General features: G+C 39.7%; 1 pseudogene; it reads right to left on the reverse strand.

The window, feature by feature from the left end:
- Positions 1-335: 335 nt before the first annotated feature.
- LOC104428932 lies at positions 336-22,485 on the reverse strand (annotated as a pseudogene).
- Positions 22,486-23,879: the final 1,394 nt, after the last annotated feature.

Below are 23,879 nucleotides of genomic sequence, written 5' to 3' on the forward strand. Positions count from 1 at the left end.
ATAAATTAAATTCCTAGGTCCGAAACAGTTAATTTTCCCATCAAGAAACACCCATATATTTTACATAGTAGACAGTGACATCCCGGTGCATGTCAATTAAGTTCACTATTTCCACACTAACAGAGACACCTGAGGGCCGAATCCACCAACAATCAACAAAATTAAGTTCATCATGCAATCTCCATCAGATTGCGACATGAAAAGGACGTCCTACAATATTTAACGCCAACAGCAGAGGAGTCTACATACATAATGACAACAAACCACAAAGCAACAGAGAGATTATCAAACTCAGGGACAAAATATGAAAGAAAGTTTGGAATCCTATCGGCTGGTTACTGACTAGGAGTCCCATCTCCATTTGGCTCCCTGGCATAGTCTTCAAGAGGAGGGCTTCGGCTTCGGCTCCTGCTTTTGCCTTGGGCCGGACTTTCACTGCGGCTTCGGGAACCATTGATAGGCGGGGATCGTGAGTATGACCTCTCCCGACTAGGACGTGGGGAGTATGACTTCTCTCGGCCGTGCCTTTTCTCTTGAGGCGAAGCAGATCTAACCCAAAAGAAATGCATCACATCATACAACAAAAATACGCAAAAACTTTGGAACTCGAAAATATCACCGCATAAACCAAAATTTTAGAATTTTACAGAGAGATGTATCAACTAAAATCTCTAGCAACTGGATGCAACTGGATAGATAATGAGATTCCCAAAAAAACAATGATTACAACATACCAAGAACAAATTTCTCGCACAAGTTCAAAACCTCACCAAATGCTAATAAAATGCATACCTCAGATATCGACTCAAAGTCATCAGGAGTTACTATATCACAGCACACAACTTATGCCAAAAAAGTTCGCACACATGTTGAATGATCCAACATAGCCTAAGTACCAGAAAAAAATAATGATAAATTGCCATAGACCACATCTTAATGAGAACAAAACCACATTCATTGGATCCGGCTCGAGTATACTGAGGTGATGATGTTTATAGGGAAGGTCCCATAGAAAAATAGCTTTACGACAGGATGAAAGAGTTACAGACAAGCCCAGAGAGCATTAGCCATTGCATGCCTTCTTATTTATTTGCCCTATTCAACAATCTATATGGTTTTGTTTTTTTTTCCCCTCCCTAAATCAACTGAGGGAGGAAATAGAACCTACAGCAAGAAACAAGAAATCAAAGCAGGTCACATGCCTTGAGTACCTTCTTTTCGCATGAGGGGAGTAATAATCACGACTACAGGACTGAGATCTTGCATGGCGAGGAGGTGGAGACCATGAATATCCCACCAGAGACCGTCTTCGATCACTTCTATTGGGGTTTCATGAATCATGTATAAGATAAATTAATGAAATGAACGCAACGGAAACAAAGATATATTTTATACACGATTCTCCTAAGGCGTTGTTCGTTCATTTTAATCAAAAATCTAAACATAAAAGGAAGTTAAACGAAATACCTCTCGAAGCGCGCTTTGAAACAAGTCGGTTCGGATGTTCTACAAGACGAGTCCCACAAGCGTCGGACCTCTAGTTCAGACACACCAACAACGAACGTCAAACGGAAGAGAGAACTTTCGGATATCCACAACTTCGATCGTGCTAGCAATCACGTGGAAAGAATCCGTCGTATTCTTGATGTATAATAGTCACGGCCCGAACGAGAGAATTGTTTCTCTTCCTCGTGTCTCAAAGACACAAGAACACACGCACACTTTTCCAATTTTCCAGCAGCCCTTTTTCTCTCGTCCCTCAATGGTTTTTATAGAAAAACCGACCAGCAACGGTTGCTGATCGTCCAAAGCACACAATCGTGCATGAGCGGTTGCTCATGCACGACCATCGTGCATGAGCAACCGCTCATGCACGATCTTGGCATGATGGTCGGTGGTTGCTGACCATCCATGCTTCGTGCATAATGGTCGGCAATCGCTGACCATTATGCTCGTGCATGTGCACGAATTCGTGCACATGCATGAAGCTTTAAATTTTTTTTTTTAATTAGTTAATTAATTTTAGGGCATACTTCTAACAATCTCCCACTTGCACTAAAGCCAACTTGTTTGGTATGTTAACATATATCCACTTTGGGCATGCGTGTGTATCATATGCAAGTAGGCTCGTGACTATAATACAAATAAATTAAATCTCATTTAATTTAATTTCAAATCGACTCAATTCGATTGCAGTAATTGCAAACACATTTGCAATAATATTTCTCTCTTGTTCCACGTCATCCTAGTCGTTTATGGTGTGTGACATCCCTAGGTTCATCACTAAGCTGGTAGTAAGACTTGTACTAACACATTAGTACTTCCAAAAGAATTAATTGTCCCGATTAATCTTTTAGGTCCTACAAGCCACGATTGACATCTAGCAATATATCATGGCTACCCAGATAGTGTGAATACTTTAAGAACATAATGAACATGTCAGCTTTTGCTACAGTGTAATTCAATCCCTCTGTCTTACTATGTCCCGATCAAACAAAGACCATGGAATATTTGTCAAGTCATTAATTCGATCATATGCACAAATCTAATTGACATGCATTTTATTTGAGACATAAACAATTTATTCTCGATTACAACCCCGGCCGAGGATTTCAATGCAGTGTCACAATTAGATCGCATAGGACATCATTATCATACCTTGCATATAACAAGGAGACAGATTCCATATTGCGCACACGTGTAACTTCGTATATGAACAAACTATGACCATCAAGTATAAAGACGGATCGACGACCCGGCATTATGTGCACCCGTGAACCATAGTTGTTCGATACACAAGTTAACACTGTGCCTCAGGTCTAAGGATTATTTACACAAGACCAAAGCATGAACAATCAGACATTGACCACGCTAAAAGCTTCCATGTCGCTAATCGTTCCATATGCGTCACGTTCAGTGAATTTGTCTAATACAAACACCTGTGTTCTAACTCAGGTATCATAATACCCAATGACATGTGACTCATCATTCCCTTAAGTATCCAATACTTAATGGCGAAGTTAAGAACACACCGGTCTCAACAGGATTATTAATATCCACTTAATAATCCATCGGCAAAGGGAACAATTTAAAGATTCAGTCTAACTATGAACCCATCACATATATTCTTGACGTCTCAAGAATAGGTCTAGTTGCAACTGATCTTATGGAATCATTCATCAATATAAAATAATTGGACAAATGAATGAATACGTCATTGCCATTAGTTAAATAATAATAATGAAAATACAACTGAAATCCCTAATATGTAACTATTACATAGCAACTTTAGGGCATACATCTAACAATTTCTCACTTGCACTAAAGCCAACTTGTCTGGTACCTCAAACCCATTTTCTCAATATGTCTTTCAAAAGAAGACTGAGGTAAGGCCTTAGTGAAGGGATCTGCCACGTTTTCTACTAAGGCAATTTTCTGCAAGGCGATATCACCTCTCCCAACAATTTCTCTGATGAGATGGAAGCGTCTCTCAATATGCTTGGACTTCTGGTGAGACCTTGGTTCCTTAACTTGAGCTATCGCCCCATTGTTGTCACAAAACAATGTGATCGGTTGCTCAATTGAAGGAACGACTCCAAGTTCAGAAATAAACTTCTTCATCCAAGCGGCTTCCTTTGCTTTGCTTCGAAGCAGCTACATACTCTACCTCGGTGGTGGAATCAGCAGTTATACTTTGTTTAGAACTTTTCCAACTAACTGCACCACCATTGAATGTAAAAACAAACCCAGATGTAGACTTATAATCATTAGGATCCGATTGAAAATCGGAATCAGTATAAGCTACAACTTTAAATTCTCCTTCTCCATATATCAAGAATAAATCTTTAGTCCTTCGCAAGTACTTAAGAATATTCTTGATTGCTATCCAATGCTCTTCTCCTAGATCAGACTGATATCTGCTGGTAATACTTACAGCATGCGCAATATCAGGTCTAGTACATAGCATAGCATACATTATGCTTCTAATAGCGGATGCATATGGTATCTTTGCCATCCGCTCTCTTTCTTCAGGAGTGTTGGGACACATCTCCTTAGAAAGACGGATCCCTTGCCTAAAAGGCAATAATCCTCTCTTGGAACATTGCATGTTAAACCGTGTTAACACTTTGTCTATGTACGTAGATTGTGAGAGGCCAATCAATCGTCTTGATCTATCTCTATAGATCTTGATACCTAAAATGTAGGTTGCCTCTCCTAAATCTTTCATGGAGAATTTCTGTGACAAGAATAGTTTTATTGATGATATCATTGGTACATCATTTCCAATCAAAAGTATATCATCGACATACAAAACTAGAAATGCAATTGCACTCCCACTAATCTTCTTGTATACACAAGGTTCATCCGGATTTTTATGAAGCCAAACGATTTGACTACCTCATCAAAACGAATGTTCCAACTTCTCGGAGGCTTGTTTGAGTCCATAAATGGATCTCTTAAGCTTACACACCTTCTGTTTTTCACTATTGGATTCAAAACCCGTGGCTGTTCCATATAGATGTCCTCATCGAGAAAACCATTTAGAAAAGCCGTTTTGACATCCATTTGAAATATCTCATAATCAAGGTGTGCAGCTATAGCCAACATAATCCAAATGGATTTTAGCATGGCCACAGGTGAGAAAGTTTCGTCATAATCAATTCCTTCTTTTGACGATATCCTTTCGCCACTAGCCGTGCTTTGTAAATTCAATTTGACCTTCAACATTCATCTTCCTCTTGAAGATCCATTTACAGCCAATTGGTACAATACCATCGGGCGAGGTCGGTCAAGGTCCAAACCTCATTGGAATACATTGAATCCATTTCGGATTTCATGGCCTCTAGCCATTTACCATAATCGATGTCCAACATCGCCTCCTCATAGGTTTTAGGATCACCGGGTTGATCACTATCATTCACAATGAATAATGGTTCAATATGATCAACCGAGTGTCTATAACGAGCAGGTGGGCGAGACGTTCTCGCACTTCTCCTAAGAGGTTGTGTATCGAAGCTCCCACTTTGAATCGAGATTGGTATCTCGAACTCGGTAGTTTGGCACTTCATTATTTTCTTCTTGTAAGACTATTTTCCGCCCAAAGACCACTTTCTTGGATGAACTGATTCTCCAAAAAAGAAGCGTGCTTGCATACCAAAATTCTTTGGTCTGAATGAAAATAGAAATAATATCCAAGAGTTTCCTTTGGATATCCAATGAAGCGACCTTGTTCAGATCTTGCCTCCAATTTTTCCATTTTCAACTTTTTCACGAAAATTTGGACAACCCCAAATCTTAATATGATTAAGACTAGGTTTCTTACTATGCCATATCTCATAGGGCGTAGTTGGAACAGATTTGGACGGCACTCTATTCAAGTATATATACAGCAGTCTCAAGGGCATATCCCCAAAGGGATATTGGCAAATCGGTGTAACTCATCATAGACCGTACCATATCTAATAAAGTACGATTTCTTCGTTCGGATACACCATTATGTTTCGGAGTTCCGGGAGGTGTCCATTGTGATAAAATGCCATTTCTCTTTAAGAAAGTCCAGAAATTCAGTACTAAGGTATTCACCTCCTCGATCCGATCGAAGAGCCTTAATACATTTTCCTGTTTGTTTCTCAACTTCAGCCTTGAATTCCTTGAACTTTTCAAAGGATTCAGATTTATACTTCATGAGGTATAAATAACCATACCGTGACTGATCATCGGTGAAGGTAATGAAGTAATTATAACCACCTCTAGCAGTTTCATTAATTGGTCCACATACATCTGTATGTATTAATTCTAATATGTCAGCAGCTCGCGCACTTTGTCCCACAAAGGCGCTTTGGTCATTTTTCCTAGAAGACATGCCTCACAAGTCGAGTATGACTCAAAATTTGAAGGATCAATGTATCCATCATTACTCAACTTGTTAATTCTGTCTTCTCCAATATGACCTAATGGAGATGCCAAACATACTTTTTATTTGGACCGTCTCTAGGGCGTTTATTAGTTATGGCATTTATATCAATTCTATTTTGCTTATTGACATTGGTAATCACATTACCGGACATTGTAATGGTATAAAGATTGTTGGTTAATAAGCTAGAACCAACACATATTCTATTATGATAAATAGAACATACATCATCAGCGAAAGAAAATTCATAATTCTCTTTACCGGACAGGTATAGAGATGATGTTCCTAACAGCATTCTTATAATGCAAACAGTTCTTTAAAACTATTACATGTCCAGAAGGGAAACATAAACGAAAAGTCCCTATAGCTAATGCAGCAACTCTTGCTCCATTGGCAAACGTCAGGACAATCTCATTTCGCCTTAGCATCCTGCTTATTTCCAGATTCTGCAAAGACATACAAATATGTGAAGTTGCAGCAGAATCTAGAACCCATGAGCTGGATTCAGCACTAACCATAAGATTGGTTTCAATAAGCATAGACATCATACCTTCATAAGGTCGGTTCTTGGGCTTGACCTTCAAGCTCGCGAGGTACCTCTTGCAGTTCCTCCTCCAAAGTGCCCTTTGACACCACGGTAATGACATTTCCCTTTATCAATCATGGGTTTTGGTTGCACAACAGGTTTGGCAGGCCTCTTCCATTTATTTTCTTTAAAATGGTCTTACCCTTTGAAGAAGAAGCCTTAGCCATAGCCACTACATTTGGCCTCGTGTTATGCATTTCCTTCTCATAAACTACCAACATGCTATGTAACTCAGCAAAAGTTTTCTCCATCTTATGCATGTGGAAGTTTTGGACAAAACCGAGAGAAGGAATCGGGTAAAGATTGGAGGATCAAATCCACAGCTAACTCATTGTCCATAACGAGATTCAGCCTAGCCAATTCTTCAATGTGCCGAGATCATTTTCAAAGCATGATCATTAACGAGATGATCCTTCAGCCATCCTCATACGGTACAATGCCTTAGATATCTCATATCTAGAGGTTCGACCATTCTCATCAAAGTATTCCTTTAAGTGCAAAATGATCGACCCAGCATCTTCCATAGATTCATACTTCTTCTGTAATTCATTATTCATAGAAGCAAGCATATATGACCTAACTTTTAAGTCATCATCACGCCACTTATCATAAGTGACACACTCCTCTTGGGTCCCACCCTCAGGAAAGGAGGTTGGCATCTTTTCATCAAGCACATACCCAATTTTTTCTGAATTGAGAACAATTCTCAAATTCCTCACCCAGTCAGTGAAATTGGGTCCAGTCAAACAATTCTTGTCAAGTATAGAAGCGAGTGGGTTTGTGGTCACCATTTTTCAGAGTAATAATATATCTGTTGCAGAAAATAAATTGTTAGCCGTTGTACTTTTCATAATAACTATTTCATTTTGGTCTTTAAATGAAATAGATCCTCCCACTAAATTTATATTCGAATCCCATACTCCTTAAGATGGGAAGCGGTAATCTTCGTTGGGTAAAGATTACTAGTGGGGATTGAGTCCCACTAGCCCAAAGTCCACCTCACCTAACAGTTATTGGTGTCCTATGAACTTAGTGAGTGAACCAGCTTGTTCAACGCATCATATGCGAGTCCCAATCATAACTTCGGCCTCTAGACCATGAAAGCCTCACCTAACAGTTATTGGCATCATGATCATAGTTAAGTCTAGCCCATCGTCTCATGCAAGTATTGAAAACACAAATGATTCCCTCACCTAACAGTTATTGGAAATCATTTGGCTCCAACCCCACAAAGCATCATATGCATAATGGAGTGGTCCAATATTATAAATGGTAATTAACCCCTATGTATCCATAACCGGTTAGTTAACCACTATAATATTGGATCAAACCACGACGATGGAAGGCCACGAGTCCGAAACCCATTTCGACTTAATATTCTTTGTAAGGAGATTTGGGTCGTTATTAACGGTCTCACTTTGCACATTAACTGGTTTAACATGCACGATATCATAAACACAATAAATAAATAGATATCACATAATATCTATCCTATGTGGTGATCATGGAATTATGGTTCAATGGGTCTCGAGCCAAAAAGACCCATTTAGCCATTTTAATGTTTTAATTATATGGACCTGCTCTTCACTTTTCTTCAATCTTTGAACTCTTCAAAGACCGGGCCCAAAGAGCTCACCGGTTTAATGGCTCCTCCAATGGCTCCTCATCTCTTGTAGTATTTACATCAACAATTAAAATACTAAACTATACTAAAAATTACATATCAAGAAAAATTAAAGTAAAATAAAAGGAAGGACGCAGCCTCCATTTAATAATTACATCCCCAAAAAGAATACCTGTAATCATCATACATTCATCCATACAACAATCACAACAATTAGGGATTTTTCCATGATCACCACCCTTCCTTACGAACCATAAATTCAAAATTTAAAGCTCTGGAAGGCATGCATAAAATTCTGCATATCATTTGTAGAATATAAACACGAAGTACAACAAGTTATGGATTTTTGATTCAAAATTGATTTAGTTCTAATTTTGCTTAGTTGATTAAATTTATCACATAAATCAATCAACTTCTATAGGCCACATAAGAGCAAGAGAACCGATTCTCTTAACAAAAGTAAATTGGCCATTAGAACGCAAAAATATATTTGAACTATAAATCAATTAAACGCACGAAACGCCTAAGGTTGGCTCTGATACCACTGTTGGGGTTTCATGAATCATGTATAAGATAAATTAATGAAATGAACGCAGCGGAAACAAAGATATATTTTATACACGATTCTCCTAAGGCGTTGTTCGTGCATTTTAATCAAAAATCTAAACATAAAAGGAAGTTAAACGAAATACCTCTCGAAGCGCGCTTTGAAACAAGTCGGTTCGGATGTTCTACAGTACGAGTCCCACAAGCGTCGGACCTCTAGTTCAGACACACCAACAACGAATGTCGAACGGAAGAGAGAACTTTCGGATATCCACAACTTCGATCGTGCTAGCAATCACGTGGAAAGAATCCGTCGTATTCTTGATGTATAATAGTCACGGCCCGAACGAGAATTGTTTCTCTTCCTCGTGTCTCAAAGACACAAGAACACACGCACACTTTTCCAATTTTCCAGCAGCCCTTTTTCTCTCGTCCCTCAATGGTTTTTATAGAAAAACCGACAGCAGCAACGATGGACGATCAGCAACCGTTGATCGTCCAAAGCACACGATCGTGCATGAGCGGTTGCTCATGCACGATCTTGGCATGATGGTCGGCGGTTGCGACCATCCATGCTTCGTGCATAATGGTCAGCAACCGCTGACCATTATGCTTCGTGCACATGCATGAAGCTTTAAATTTTTTTTTTTAATTAGTTAATTAATTTTAGGGCATACTTCTAACAACTTCTGCCTCGCCGCATAGAACCAGGAGAATCAAATCCATTTTTTTTTTTTTTTAAGAAAAGTAATGCACACTTTTTCTTAAAAAGAAATTTTAAAAAAAAAAATCACCAAGACCAGACTCAAGAGGTTCCTGTATTTAATTTATCAATTATTAACTCCAAGCAGATGCGGACATAGTTCTGCCAAACCTGATTCTCTTTTACCTCATCCTATAACTTATTAACACAAGGATACAACCATTCATTCATGACGATTGTGACAGCCTGAATTTTTAGAATTTATTTTTAATTAAATAAATCGGGCATTTCATTGACGCATCGATAGTACTATTCTCTGAGCTGATCACTCACGAGATAATTGGACCATCTAGGAAAACAATTAAGGAATCTAAATGCAATAAACTTGAGAAATTCGACCAGGAATTGATTGCTCGACCGTGTTGATTTGCAAGGGCCATTACGATACCGTCAAAAATCGATCAAAGACCGGTGATAGGTCGATTTAATTGAGATATGTGATTTGTGCGTGGGTGATTTCATCTAATTACAAAATTCTCGTCGAACGACATTAGACTAATTTTTCTGTCATTTCTGTACCTGATGTCCGTAATTGAAATCTTGAGATTTTCACGACAACCGAAAGTCTTCAATGTGTCGGAGATGTACTTTGTGATTTGAGATAAATCGATCACAGGTCAATTGCACTAAAAATTCTCAAAAGTTACCCAATAGACTAGGTCACGCTAAAAGCACGCCAGATTGAAAATAACTGCGAATTTGAACCCGATTTCAAAAGTTGAAATTTCTGTGGTGTCACGAGCTATTTTAGGAATGTCGACTCATCCTCCGAAAATTTTTCAGATATTCCGAGATTTTTACGGAAAATCGGTTCGGACGTTGTGGAAAATCAGCGGAAATTCAGATGGGCTAAATCGATGGAAATTGAGACTTCTAAATTGAGCCTTCGAGTGTCAGGGACTTATATAAAATTGTTCGGGATTTTTCTTCATCGAAATCGGACCTCAATTTGGGAAATTGAGTAAGGAAATTGAATTTAATATATTGAAATTCGAAATTGGACATGAAGCTGAAAAATTGGGACTTCAATTGGGTTTATTTATGGAAAATCTATTCAAGAAAGAAAGGTGGGGATAAGCAATTAAGGCAATGGCTAAGGATTGAGGATTGGGCCCCTCCTTGGCTTCCTTTGCACGGTTCTTTCCTCCCCGTGCGTCACTCTACTCGATCCCTCTCTGTTTGCGTTTGTTTTCATTCTCCCTGTCTGCTTGCTTCAATTCTCTTTTTCCTTTGTATTTTCATCCATGAAACAACGCCCACACTCGACCCATCCAGCTGCCCCGAATACCCCTCCTCTTTTCTATTCACATTTGGTCTTCGCTTTCATTTTGTTTACCTCACAACAACCGAAGCTGCTACCCTTTTGAATCATCGCCAGCGAAGCCTCCACGTGTGTCTGTGTCTTCTCTCCTTCGCCCGCACAAATCCAGTCAATCGAAGCTGCTTCTCGTCCCCTAGCTCAGCCACAAATTCTGCAGCTCAACCCACCGAATAGCTTGGCTTCTTCACCATCCCTCACACCATCCTCCAGCTGCCAGCCGATTCCCGTCCCACCGAAGCCCATCTCGCACGTTCAGTCAAACGAAGCAGCGTTGGAGACACCGAAGTTGACCCGTCTCGCTGCTCCATCTCCGCGTGGGCTTCTTCAGCAACTTCCAGCGCTTCTTTGGCCCAGTTGAGGCCATTTCAAGCCCACATTTGGCCAGAATCGGCCCAGCTTTCAGCAACAGTCCACGCAAGTCTTGTGGCCCAATAGCTACGTTTGTCTTTAATCCATCAAGCCTAGCGAATTTCAGTTTAGCTAAGTCCAAAAGTCCAGCAGTCTAGTCCAACTTTAAAGCCCAGTAAGTTGTCTTTTTTAGCAATCCAAGCCCGCAAGGTCAGCCCGCTTCAAGCCCAGCCCATTTCAATAACAAATCTCAATTTGGGCTGAGATTTGTTGGGCCCGTTTTAGGCCCAGCCCGAGTATCCGCCGACGCCGCCAAAAATTCGGATTTCAGCCGCCGTCGCACCGTCATCATAGTGAACCAATTTCCGCAATTAACCGGTGTGTTTATACTCTAAACTCTTCTTAGTAGGCTAATGACGTTTAAGGGGTGTTTAGATTTATTTAATTAGGAATTAAGTGGTTAGTTACATTAAATTAGAAGTTTAATTTTGAGCATGTTAGGTGGTTAGCATAGTTTAGATAAGGCCTAGATAAATTGCATTATTTGTTTAGAAGGGTTCGGGAATTTTCTGAGTCCGTATTGGTATTTAATTTAATAAGTTTGGCCTAGGTTAGTATTTTTAGAAATTAAATTAATTAAATTAATTAATTTTTTTAAATTAATTAATTATTAATTATTTTTTCGGAAATTAGGTCGAGATAGTCAATGACCAAAATTTCGTGCTGATTGCAATAGTGTGGTTAATTTATGCAATCGAGTGTTAAATTGTGAAAATTGAGTGCTGATTGGAAATTTTGTCAATTATTCCAAAATTTGTGAATTTTGATATTTATCCAAAAAATCCTAGGTGTCGGGTTTATAGAACTAGACTTAGAACCAGGGAAGGAGAGTAAATTTTCTGCAGGTATGCATTCCACAATGGGCAAACAACCCGTTCAAGCCCTTCAGGGATAGCCTTTTAGCAGAAAATCATTCAACCCTTTAGTTCAAAGCTTAGAGACACCCAAACGTTCCAGGATGGAATTGTTTCTAACCTACCCAAGCTGCATTTCTTGGAGGATCCTATCAGGCTGGAGAAGAAGAGAGATTTAGAAAGCCATGGAGAGGTTTTTCACAAAGCACACACTTTACTTCAAGGGACTCTGCCCAACACAATACATCCTCCTCGCCTTTTATAGATGATTAGAGGTCATAAACCAACAAAACAAGGACCAAGCTCATGGGTCCGGAAACAAACAGAGGCACCGGAAACTTTCGGGAGGGAATTATTCGCACACTATGAACAAGAATCGCATCGTGAACATTACTTTCCTAGCCTAGTGCTACGGAAAAGTGAACGGTGACTTGCTACGGTGAAATTGTACAAATTCAACGGTCTCGTCATGTCACGAGCATTGTAGCTACACCGAGTCATCTCGAGCTGTCTTCTAGGAGATGTGCCTCGTATTTTGTTCAAGGGCTTCAAGGTCTTCAGGTGAGAGGATTTGGTTCAGCCTTCATGATGAGGATGCTTCCTCATGAGCCCAATGTGATGCTTCTTCTTCAGCCCAATTTGTGTTTTCATTTTCTTAATTGTCGGCAGGAATTCTTGTCTGAGGCCAGTTGGATGGTTGTGCATAGAAAGATGTGTTCATGCTTTGGAATAAGGACGAATGTCCCTATTCGTAGGGATCCTGGGACAGAGGGCCTCCAAAGCATGCATAGGGGTCCTGGGTGGATTGGACAATGTCATCTTCGCTTGTCATTTCATGCTCTTGGGACGATGTAGCTTGTCTGTATTGTCCGAGTGCTTCCTTAGCTTCTGGTGCTAGGTCATAATGATCCCACGTAGTGGGTACATTATTCCAAACATCTTCGGGAATGGTTTTGTTTTCCTAGCACAGGATTCTCTAGAGTTCTCAGTATTCGTGTCCACAAAATCTAACAGATCTTGGATAAGATTTGTGAATCCGTGCTTCTTGGCTGTCCAAGTGAGGTTTATAGGATGTGGTTCCTATTTCCTTTGGGGCATCAATGATTCTTCCATTGTTTGTGAAAAAATGCCATGGACGTCTGAAAAACAGGATGGTATGGACTTCAGGATTCGGTGTCATGGTTCTCAGTTCCTTTTCCAAGAGTTGTTTCCAGTAAGTAGGAGAATAGAACCAGTTAAGAAAGTCTAAGAGATTCTTATCACTTTCTTTTTCAACATTTCTTCCAAGTAAGAATATCCTAGTGAGATTGGCGATGAACCTTCTGGTTGGAATTTCAATGGCTATCAAGTACTTATTGGTTAAGTACCACAATAACATCTTGAGCTGTTCAGGGAAATCATCTTCCTTCCAAATAAGAGGATGAATGAATGGATAATTCATATTTAACCCAAAAGGATAAAGAATCGAACCTCCATTGAATCTAAATAAGTTTGTGTGGCTTTGCCACATGAGATTCTCTAAGTTCTCAATGAGGTCATTTTCATTTTCGATTTGCTGAATAATCTCCTAGGGATATTTCCAGCTTTGCAAATCTTTGATATTCTCAATCTTGTATTTCACTCCATGATTGAGCATATGGAAAGCATGCCTCTTGATGTACATGTTGATTTCGGCTGGTGCTTTTGGCCTTGATAAGAAGTCAGCAAGCACATTCTTCTTTCCAGGAATATGTTTGGTTTCAAATGAGTATTTTGAGAACCATTCAGCCCATCGAAGCAGTTGGGAGTTTGGAATCTGCTTCTGTTTAAACTTGGTCATCTGAGGGAAAGATACCATGTCTAATTCTACTAGGAAGTGATGGCCGATGAGATGAAACTCAAAATTTTTTATTCCATTTTTTACTGTTAAGATTTCTTTAAAAGTGGAATGGTAATGCATTTCAGCGAGAGAAAACTTTCCACTTTTATGAGCACAAAGGTGTCTCTCACCATCAATTTCTTCAAACAGGATGGCTGCCCAGTATTCATCACTGGCGTCAGTTTGAAGAATTCTTTTTCCTGTTGACGGTATTTGTAATGGTGGGAGATTCTGCATAATCTCCTTAAGCTCAGCAACTGCTTTAGTCTGGGTTTTTTCCCAAGGTGGGGGATTCTTCTTTAGCATGAATTGCAAAGGAATCAAGAGCTTTGCAATGTTTGGGACAAAATCCCTGAGATAATTGATTATCCCAAGAAATTGCTGAACTTGTTTTGTAGTGAAGTTATCTTCAGGAAACTTCAATAATTCTTGAGCAATATGTGGCCCTGGGTAGTATGTACCTTTGTTGAGGTGCATACCAAGAAATTCAATCTCTGTTTGGGCAATATTCATTTTCCTTTGAGAAAGCATAATGCCATGCTTTTTGACGATTTCTGCGAATTGCTCAAGGAGTTGGCAGTGTGACTGCTCATCAGGACTGTAGAGCAGAATGTCGTCAATGTATACGGCTGTACTTGATAAGATTGGTTGGAAAATACGACACATGGCCTTTTGGAAAATGGATGGTGCTACCTTTAAGCCAAAATGAAGTACTTTCCACTGGAAGTGCTGGTTTGGGATACATAATCATGTCTTGGATCTGTCTTCAAGATGGATGCCCAATTGCCAAAATCCGGCTTTGAGGTCGAATTTGGAATAGATATGGGCCTTGGTTAGACCAGCAAAGAGAGAGTCTCTGGATGGTAAAGGGAATTTATCATCTTGGAGAAAAAGGTTGAGAGGTTGATAGTTGATAGTTAATTACCAATCTCATTTTTCCCCTGTTTTGCTCAGAACGCTTATTGACGTAAAAGGCTTCGCATGCCTATTGAGAATCAGAGATTTCAATAAATCCTTGTTGCAATAATTCTGAGCATTCCCTTTGAGCTAAAGCCAAATGTTCTGGCTTCATTCCCATGTGACTCGCCTTAGTTGGATTTATATCTTCATTCTTCTTGAAGGGAAGACGAACAAAGAACTCTAGATTTTCCCATAAAGGATGGGAACATTTCTGAGCGAATTCTGAATGGGATTCCGAACAAGATTCTAACAACTTTTGCATGATTGGATCTAATAGACTTATCCGAATGGAAAAGAGTCTCTGAATATTGACGAACTCAGAGAATTGGTCTTTATATCTAAGACATTTTCCAGAAATGATACGGAGTTGAGAGATTTGAGTCATGATATCGCACCCAATTATCAAGTCTTTATTGGGGAGGCTTGATCCAAAGATTTTTGTGGTTATAAAACACTGCGGGAAGAACTGGACTATTATGGGAGTGGTTCTGACATTTGTGGAGAAAGTATCTCCTGAGGCAGAATTGAAATATCGGATATAAGGAGTCAAGAATTCTTCAGGAAGAACTTCGGTGTCCAATATTGAACAACTTGCTCCTGTGTCAATGAGGGCGATAACTGTGATGGGTTTGGCAAACTTTGAAGTGAAGATTTTTACAGGGAAATGGGGACAGTGAGTTTGACTTGAAAATATGTCAAAGTTAGGTTCTGGAGATGAGGAAGATATATGAAAAATATCTTCAGACTCTGAGTCTGACTCAGTCTTACTGGAAGTTTGGTAAGAGGGAATAACACAAAGAGTTTGTTCAGATGGTTCTTCGTCAGCAGAGAATAAGGATTTAATATCATCATTTTCAAGAGAAATACCTGTTTCATTCTCAATATGATGAATTAGACAATTCTGACATTTTCTTGCTTGTGGACAATTTTTGGCAAAATGTCCTTTCTGGTTGCAGATGTAGCAACGGTTTGATTTCTTATAGCCTGTGCGATCCTTTCTTTTACGTAGGTATCGCCATTTCTTCTTTTTCCGGAAATACTTGGACCCATGTTTGGATTTGTTTATCCAAAACTTCTTGTAATGTTTCTTTTTTCGAGAGAACTTACCACAAATACCATCACAGTCTTGCTTGGAGCATTTGATTTTTAACTTCTTATGAGAGCAAGCCGATTCAAGGCGTTTGTCATCTGTGATGTATGTACGGACCATATGGCGCTTTAAGCATAATTCTTCTAGGCATAGATGGACTTCTTGCTGTATTTCTCCCAAGGGAATATCTTGTACTCTCCTTTGTTTTCCAAAAAATGATCTTTCAGCCATCTGGGATAGTTCCTTAGGGATGGAAGTAAGGAAAACATGCTTTAAATTTGGATCTGCGCCAATTTGGTAAAAAAGCCGAAGCATCACTCGATAATGCTTATCAAGATGCTTCTTCTGGAGGGAGCAGCATTTTCTTTCGAAAAATTCTCTTCTTTTCATCTCTATGAGATCGGTGGGTTTTCCCACAAAGACATGATATAAGAGAGTGATGGCATGGCCAAAATTTGGTGACATCAGGAAATGAATATGGTCCTATTCAGAAATTGATTGCCACCAAAGTTTGAGGCTGCCCGTGAACCTTGTAACAAAGTTGTAAAGGACATCATTCATATCATGGTTGGTAATGGACTGAGTATTTAACCAAGTATGAAAGTCTTCAAGTCTTTGTGGCCATTTATGATAAGGAATATCATCGATAGTGAAGAACTGTTTTGATGCTATAGACACATGCTGAGCAGAATTGTTTGTCTGAACATTTTCTGGCTCAGAATAGTTTGATTCCATTTCATCATCAGAAGGATCAGCCATGAATATTGATGAAGTTACTGGTGCAATAGGGAGAGAATCAACTATAGGAATGGAGAAAGATGAAGAAGAGGAAAGTGATACTGAATCTGATTCAGTCTCAGGAGTAGTGTGCTCAACTGGGAACAGGATTTGTTTTTATGGAATGATAGGATCATGTTGTTGAGTAGCAGGTTCAGGATCTTGAGTACCCAAATCCTTTAGAAAGGATTCTAATGGGTTGGATAACATCATCTGTTCTGATCTTTCTCTTATAACAATCGAACTTGATTCTGTAGGCGGCATTTTTTCCTTGAGGCGATTTCATATTTCTGCCATGTCTGGTTCTCTTCTATAGGGATCTTCTGAAATAGTGGCAAAAATAGATGTTTGTGGCAGTGGAGGTAAATACCCGGTTCTAACAGAAGGTGCCAATGGATCGAAAGGTCTAAACCTTCCTTCTTCAAGAAGTTGGATTTGCCTCTTGAGCTTTTCTATTTCTGGCTTTGGACTTTTAAGATAATGATACCCAAGATGTTGTCCTGATTCCAAGACATGAAGCCTTTTCTGGAACTCAGAAAGTATCTTTTTGGTGCATTCATCATATCTTCGGAGATCTTGTTGCACATTTCCAATATTGGAATCAATTGCTTTAAAGGCATTGTTTTGTGCCAACAGAGTTTCTAATTGCCAATTTAGAACAGCTTCAGCAGCAGGAGTCTTTCTTTGTCTCCCATGTTCATCCACATCAGTGGGGGTTGGAATCTTAGGAACATGGCGGTATCTGCCATGTGGATCAATAAATTCTTCTTAAGCCGGCAACGAGAGTTTAAAACTTTCTTTGGCAAGAGGGGGAAAGTCAGTTTCCTAGAACATGGCAATGGAAGAAGTGGGTGGTGCTTCTACTGGAGTTTCGAGTGGGTAGGAATGTTTCTTAGCCCATTTAAGGATTGGCTTATAAAACCGAGAGAGAGCTTGTTTTTTCTAAGGAGGAGATGGTGGGGGTGATTTTGGTGGATCTGGTAAGGCTTGGGATGTAGTACTGTACTCTGGTGGTGGAGGTGGTGCATAGGAAACCATGAACTGGTATTTATCACACTCACCAAGAGTATCAACGGATGGATCTCCGTTTAAGTAGCTTTGGTATACCTTATCCTTTGGCTTTTTCCTTCGAGGTGAAGATTTTGCAAAAGCATCTACCTCGTCAGGGGATTTTGTACAATAGGAAATTGACAAAAAGGATCTCAAAAACAATGACCATAGTTGTCTTTGTAGTAATGGACAGGATGTCCATCACCGTTAAAGTGTCTAACAAGCTTGTTTGGATCTGACTCGGAAATTGATTGAGGAACACATGGTTCAATCATGAAGAGGGTCTGGAAGATAGAAGGGCTTTCTTCCTTTTCCTTCACAAATTTGATAGAAACAGTTCCATCTTTTTTTCATACGAACTCTGAGTCCGTAGACTGAAAAGGCTTGTTATGTTGGTGTAGCTTTTCGTAGTTGGTGATCCAGGTCTCTAGAAGGAGCTTGGCTAACGTATCCTTTGGGATCTGTCTGGGAACATGAATACAGGATGCTTGGTCATTCTGCATGGAGATAAATAAAGCATCTTCATTACCATTATTGAAGTTGAGATCAAGGGCATGGTTCTGCACTCGATAAACCATCTGGTAATGTAGAGTTGCAGCTATAGAGTCAGCAGTTTGAGGAGCTCTAGTGAGCTGGACTTGGACTTTTAGAAAGGAGAGTAACTAGGGGTCTGAAAGAGCGATATTGAAGTTTGGATACAGAGTCACGAAGACTGTTCTAGCATTCAAAGTAGTTTGGACAGTACCGATGCAAGCATGCTGGTATTATAAAAACCTGGTATCCAACAATGCTATTCTTGCCACAATTAGCAAACCTTTACGACCATGAAAGGTAAGAGCAAGACGAACAGCTCCATAATGAACATGAGTGTATCCCTGTTGAGCCCATTGTCTGGGGAACTCTAGAGGAATTTGAAGAGTAAGAAAGTACTCTTTTTCAATGGCAGGAATGGGATGCTGGTCGAATTTGGAGGACTGGACATACTCCTTTACTTGCTTTGGGGTTTGGTGAATAAGTTGGCGGATGGAGCGGATAGGTGAAAATGATGAGTTGGGTTTGGCAAAAGTTGAGTAAGGGTTCATGAGAGGAAGTTGAGTTTCAGGAATCTTGGTTTCATCACTAAGATAGACTTCATAAAGATAATCTATCTTAGAAGCATTGGAAACACGAAATTCTATAGGAGTTGAAGATGAAGGAGAAGGAGCAAGAGAAACGAGTGCTTCGAGAATTTCTGGTTCTGTAGACATGATGTAAGGAGATCTTCTCAGCACTGGATTCACCTACCAAGCGCATGGAATGGATAACATTACAAACGAAACCATGGCTCTGATACCAATGAATGGACCAGTGGAATTTTGAAAAGAATGTTATGAATTTTTCGGGTCTAATATGACCATGTATTTACACACAACTATTTTCACTGAGTGTTTTTAATACGAAAAAATAAGCTAGGATCACTACTTTAATTGAGACATTTGAGTGCAATGCACGGTGCCCTAGGCCGAGATTGAATGGTCGTGTGCTGATTAAGAGAACCCGTCCCCGAATTGTATTGAATGAACGTTACCCTATATGAGATATCCACTTAATAGGATTTGGGTTGCAATAGATTCTTGACCTATACTCCTTCGAGAAATTCGTCTAAGAGACATAATCATGCTCAATGGGGTGAGAGGATATCTGGCTACGTCAGTAGACTGCCGAACTTTGAGTAGGCCATGCCTTAGAGTGGGAGTAATTGCCAATTAGAACGCTTGTTGAGTGAAAGTGATATGTCGGATTATGAGACAAAATTGTGTGACATAGTATAGGACGTGTCATAATGATTTGGCCCTATAATCAGGACCCTGTACTGATTTGGAATTGAGTGTGACATTCCAGTTGTTAGAGCTTAATTATTACTCATATGTGTATGGTTGTCCGTGATATAAACTGTACTAACTTGCAGGGTGGAACTAAGGCGAGGTAAGTCCTCTATGCTCAATGTGTGATTGTATGGTTAGAACGCCTCTAGACATATCACCCTCCTAATCGGGATTTAAAGCTTAGACTCACTGAGATTATATCTCACCCCGTTGTGGGAAAAATTTTCAAGGTCGTCGAGTGAAGGATCTAGAGCCGAGAGGAGGTGATTTGAAGTATAGGTCAGCTAGGACTGTTTCTTTTTTGAAAGACGGTCTATATAGTCTTTTGATCATAGACCTTGTACATGACTCAGTGTATATATAAAAGTGTGGTTTATTTGTGAAATTGTTGTCCTGCTTTTCTATCCCGAGATTATTACTGTTAAGGGATTTCTTTTCGCTTCCACATGTACAATAAAATAAAAAGGGTCAGCTACTCGTCCTGGGAAGTTGCAAATTATTATCGACCAGATGATGGGCACGCACTCGGAATTCAGGGCGTGACAACGATGCCCTCCGCTGCACATATGATTCCATTTCAGGATTTCTTCCCAACCCCCTCCAAAGAATAATAAACCCTTTCCAAATGTTTCCACCAATGTCTTGCAGAACAAATGATCAACTAAGCATATGCATGTCTAGGATCCTTCACAACACCTTTGTCAATGCCCCTCTATGCCAAAATAACTCAAACAAATTATAGAAAATTCCACCACATTATATAGACTTGTGCTACTATTCACCATGCATAAATTATATAGTTATGGAGACGGAAGGCACCTTACGCGCTCCCTCACCCTCCTTTCAGTAGGTTTCTTTCTATTCTCTTCTGCAAATACAACAGTCAACTCCCGACCAAGAAGCATATATCCATCCATATGGTACTTAGCCTCCGCAGCATCAGCAGGATCTACATATTGGACGAAACCAAAACCACGTGGCTCTCTGCATATAGAGAGAGAAAGAGAGAGATACAGGAAAAAGTCATTACAGGGTTCATTTGAAAAGCCAAAAAAAAACATACAACATAAACAGGGAAAACCAGAGCATGTAACTTGCCAGAATATCCCAAACGAGCCATAAAGTCAAGATAAGCAAGTAAAAGCAAGCACTCTGGTTGCTAACCTTGCAAGTGTCAGTTTTAAGATGACTTGATATTCTTCAAGACTTGGAACATCTTCTCAATGTATTCAAACCCAACTTCCTTCCAATCTTCACTACCATTAACATCATCTTCAAATGAACTCTAATTACTTGATTGATCTCTTTAAAACTTCATTTTCACTGGGTAAATATCTGAACAACTTCAATAAAACACCCAACTGGTGAACAAAGGAGAACACAGAAAGCTGCCCTCTGATCCAAATTAAAGTTTGCAAAAATGAACCCTTTAGCATGCTGAGTCAATCTCCCGAAGATGATTTTACCAAAATGTAAACAGCGAAAGAAGACAAACTGAGTAAAACAATTACTAGGAAAAAACATTTGGATGCACAAGCTCTTGGATATTTCTACTAATTTACAGTGAATAAGAATCATGCATTCAAATTCCTTGCAAATAAAATCCAAGGAGAACATTTATTTGAATTATTATGACACAGAAATTTTCAGATGCGTGGATAAAAGACTCATTAAGTTTTATTAAATCAACATCAAACATGAAACTTGTGAACTCAAAATGGAGATATGAAGAAAATTGGCATCAGATAGAAGCTTCCAAAGGATTCTGAAACCAAAGTCTACTACATGATAGCATTAACGTAATTGGCTTCATTTGCTCACCCAGTGTAGTAGTCCTGGGCAAATAAATGTCCTTAAGAGCACCAAACTTGCCCAATTGGCTTCGAAGATCTTCGGCCTGCAATAATTAGTCAAAGGTTATAGTATGCAACATGCCCACAAGAAACCAATAGCATCTGCTTTCAAAGAAATGAATACATAGGACAGGAAGAAGAAAAAAACTCAGGATATTAATTTTCTCAAGTATGAAGTCTTCAGTTCAATTCCATTTTTTTCTTTAAAAAACAAAAAAAGAAGTGCGAAACAGGAAGAATTATATGTAACAATTAAATCAAACGAAGCCCTAGATATGCCTGAAAGAACCAGCCACTGACTCATGTTCGTTCAACTTTATATTCCAATATGGCAATCAAAGAATTAAGTTTAATAAAGAACATACATAATGATCCACAAGGTCCAAGATTTTTGCAAAACAGGATGAAGGAAATGCAGAAACAAATTATATATATATAAAACCTGCAGTCATGACGAAGATTGCGAACAAGGAGGCTAGCAGGCATATCTCTGCTGCGACCAACATAACGACCCCCCTTGGACTAGGGCTCCGTCCTCTCTGCCATACCCCCTCGGGGAGATGGGGTGTAGCTCCTTCCCTCATTAGAAAGATTGATGAACCCTACACAGTACACGAATGTTTCAGTATGCACACAAAAATGTTGAGGAAATGTAAGAGCAACCAGCATAGCATGATATCAAGGAGCTCGCCCATCTTTTGCTTTAACGAGAAATGAGAAAATTAAAGAAATAATTAAGACAACTAAATGACAGATTGACCGAATCATAATGTTATACGAGAACTGGTAGAGGGAGTCACATATGTCATCCAAAAAAACAAGCAAATTTTCATTGTCATAATAACACCAGAGGGAAATACAGCAATAAGAACAGGGTAATCAGTTCAATTCACGACAGCCATTACACAAGATCCCAAGAACCCAAACACAGGTACCCCACTATCATATGCCAGAGCTAAAGGTACTGAATAAGAAATCTGTACAACAGAGCCACGTGAACCCATCTTCAATGTCATGACCCTCAGGGTCTAAGTAGAATGAATCATCGATCATAAGTGATTAGGTAGAAATAAAATGACAATTACCCTCGATGTTAATGACTGTGTTAACTCAGATATTCTCCATTTGCATAAAAATATGGCCTATAGAGAATTCAAGGAGCTCAATGGCTCTCACGACCCAAAACTCTAACCCTATAAGAGTACCATGTGTTGGAGAAATCCTCTTGAAGTGTTTTGAAGTTGACAAAACGTTTCCATCAGTCTAGTCTGAAGGCTTGCAGACTCTGCTATTTAAAGTCTGAAGATCTCCGGACAGCCAGACTCAAGACTCAAAGTCTATCCTCATTGACAGTTTCTAATCTGTTGAAGAAAGGTTATCCAGAACTGGATGTTTCATTAAGGATGTGGCATTATCGATTGGAGAAGATCTCTTGGCTAGATATGACATGACGGAATCCTTTATTTGATCATAATTGATTCGAAGATTAAGGATCCAATGATTGGCAAAGTATAATTGGAAGGTTCTACTTATGGAAACCAAGATCCTGATTGTATGGGCGAACATGATTGATGGGCTATCGACATGTTCCTTTAATAGCTCGAATGATCTTCCTAATTGATTTCATCCAACGGGTAGATTGGAGGAATTCCTTTGGTAATGCCAACGGGTATGATGGCATGAAGGAGTATATAAGGAAGACGTTCCAGTTGTTCGAGAGGATGCAAGATAGAAGAATTCCAAAGTCTGAAGCTCCTTGTTCTTAGTCAATTCATTTGTTGAACAAAATCTTGTAAACAAAAGAGAGTCTATATTCGTGAGAAACCTTGAGGAAATGTGGTAGAACATCTACACTGTGGAATCAAGGAAAAGCTGTGCTGTAACTTCTCTTTTGTTCATAGTGAAATTCAGCCGGTGAGCTATCAGTGCGGAAGAATGGACGTAGGCTTGGAATAAGCCGAATCACTATAAATCTTGTGTTCAATTTTCTCTTCCCTAACCTTTACTTTACTTTGATCGTACTTTCCTTTCTATCGTTTTCCTAGAATCGCTTCCGTATCTCGAGAAATTGTTTGTGCACCTATTCACCCCCCCTCTAGGTGCTTATACTAGCTATCTCACCATGCGGGCACAAGCCGGTCGGACCACCCCGCTACTCCATCACCGTCTTCGACCTGGAGACCGGGGCCTGGGACCTGCTCGACCCAATTCCGAACTACCCGGATGGGTTGCCGCTGTTCTGCCACCTCGCGAGCTATTAGCTGGTGGCCCTCGGGGGGTTGGACCCAGCGACCTACGAGCCAGTGGCCGACGTCTTCGCATACAACTTCGCAGTGTGGGGGGCGTGGCGATGCCCCGGTGAGCCTCCTTCTTCGCCATGGGCGTGCATAGTCGGCGCGTCTACGTGGCC

The sequence above is a fragment of the Eucalyptus grandis genome, chromosome 10, assembly GCF_016545825.1.
Source record: "Eucalyptus grandis isolate ANBG69807.140 chromosome 10, ASM1654582v1, whole genome shotgun sequence".
In the NCBI taxonomy this organism is placed as follows: Eukaryota; Viridiplantae; Streptophyta; class Magnoliopsida; order Myrtales; family Myrtaceae; genus Eucalyptus; species Eucalyptus grandis.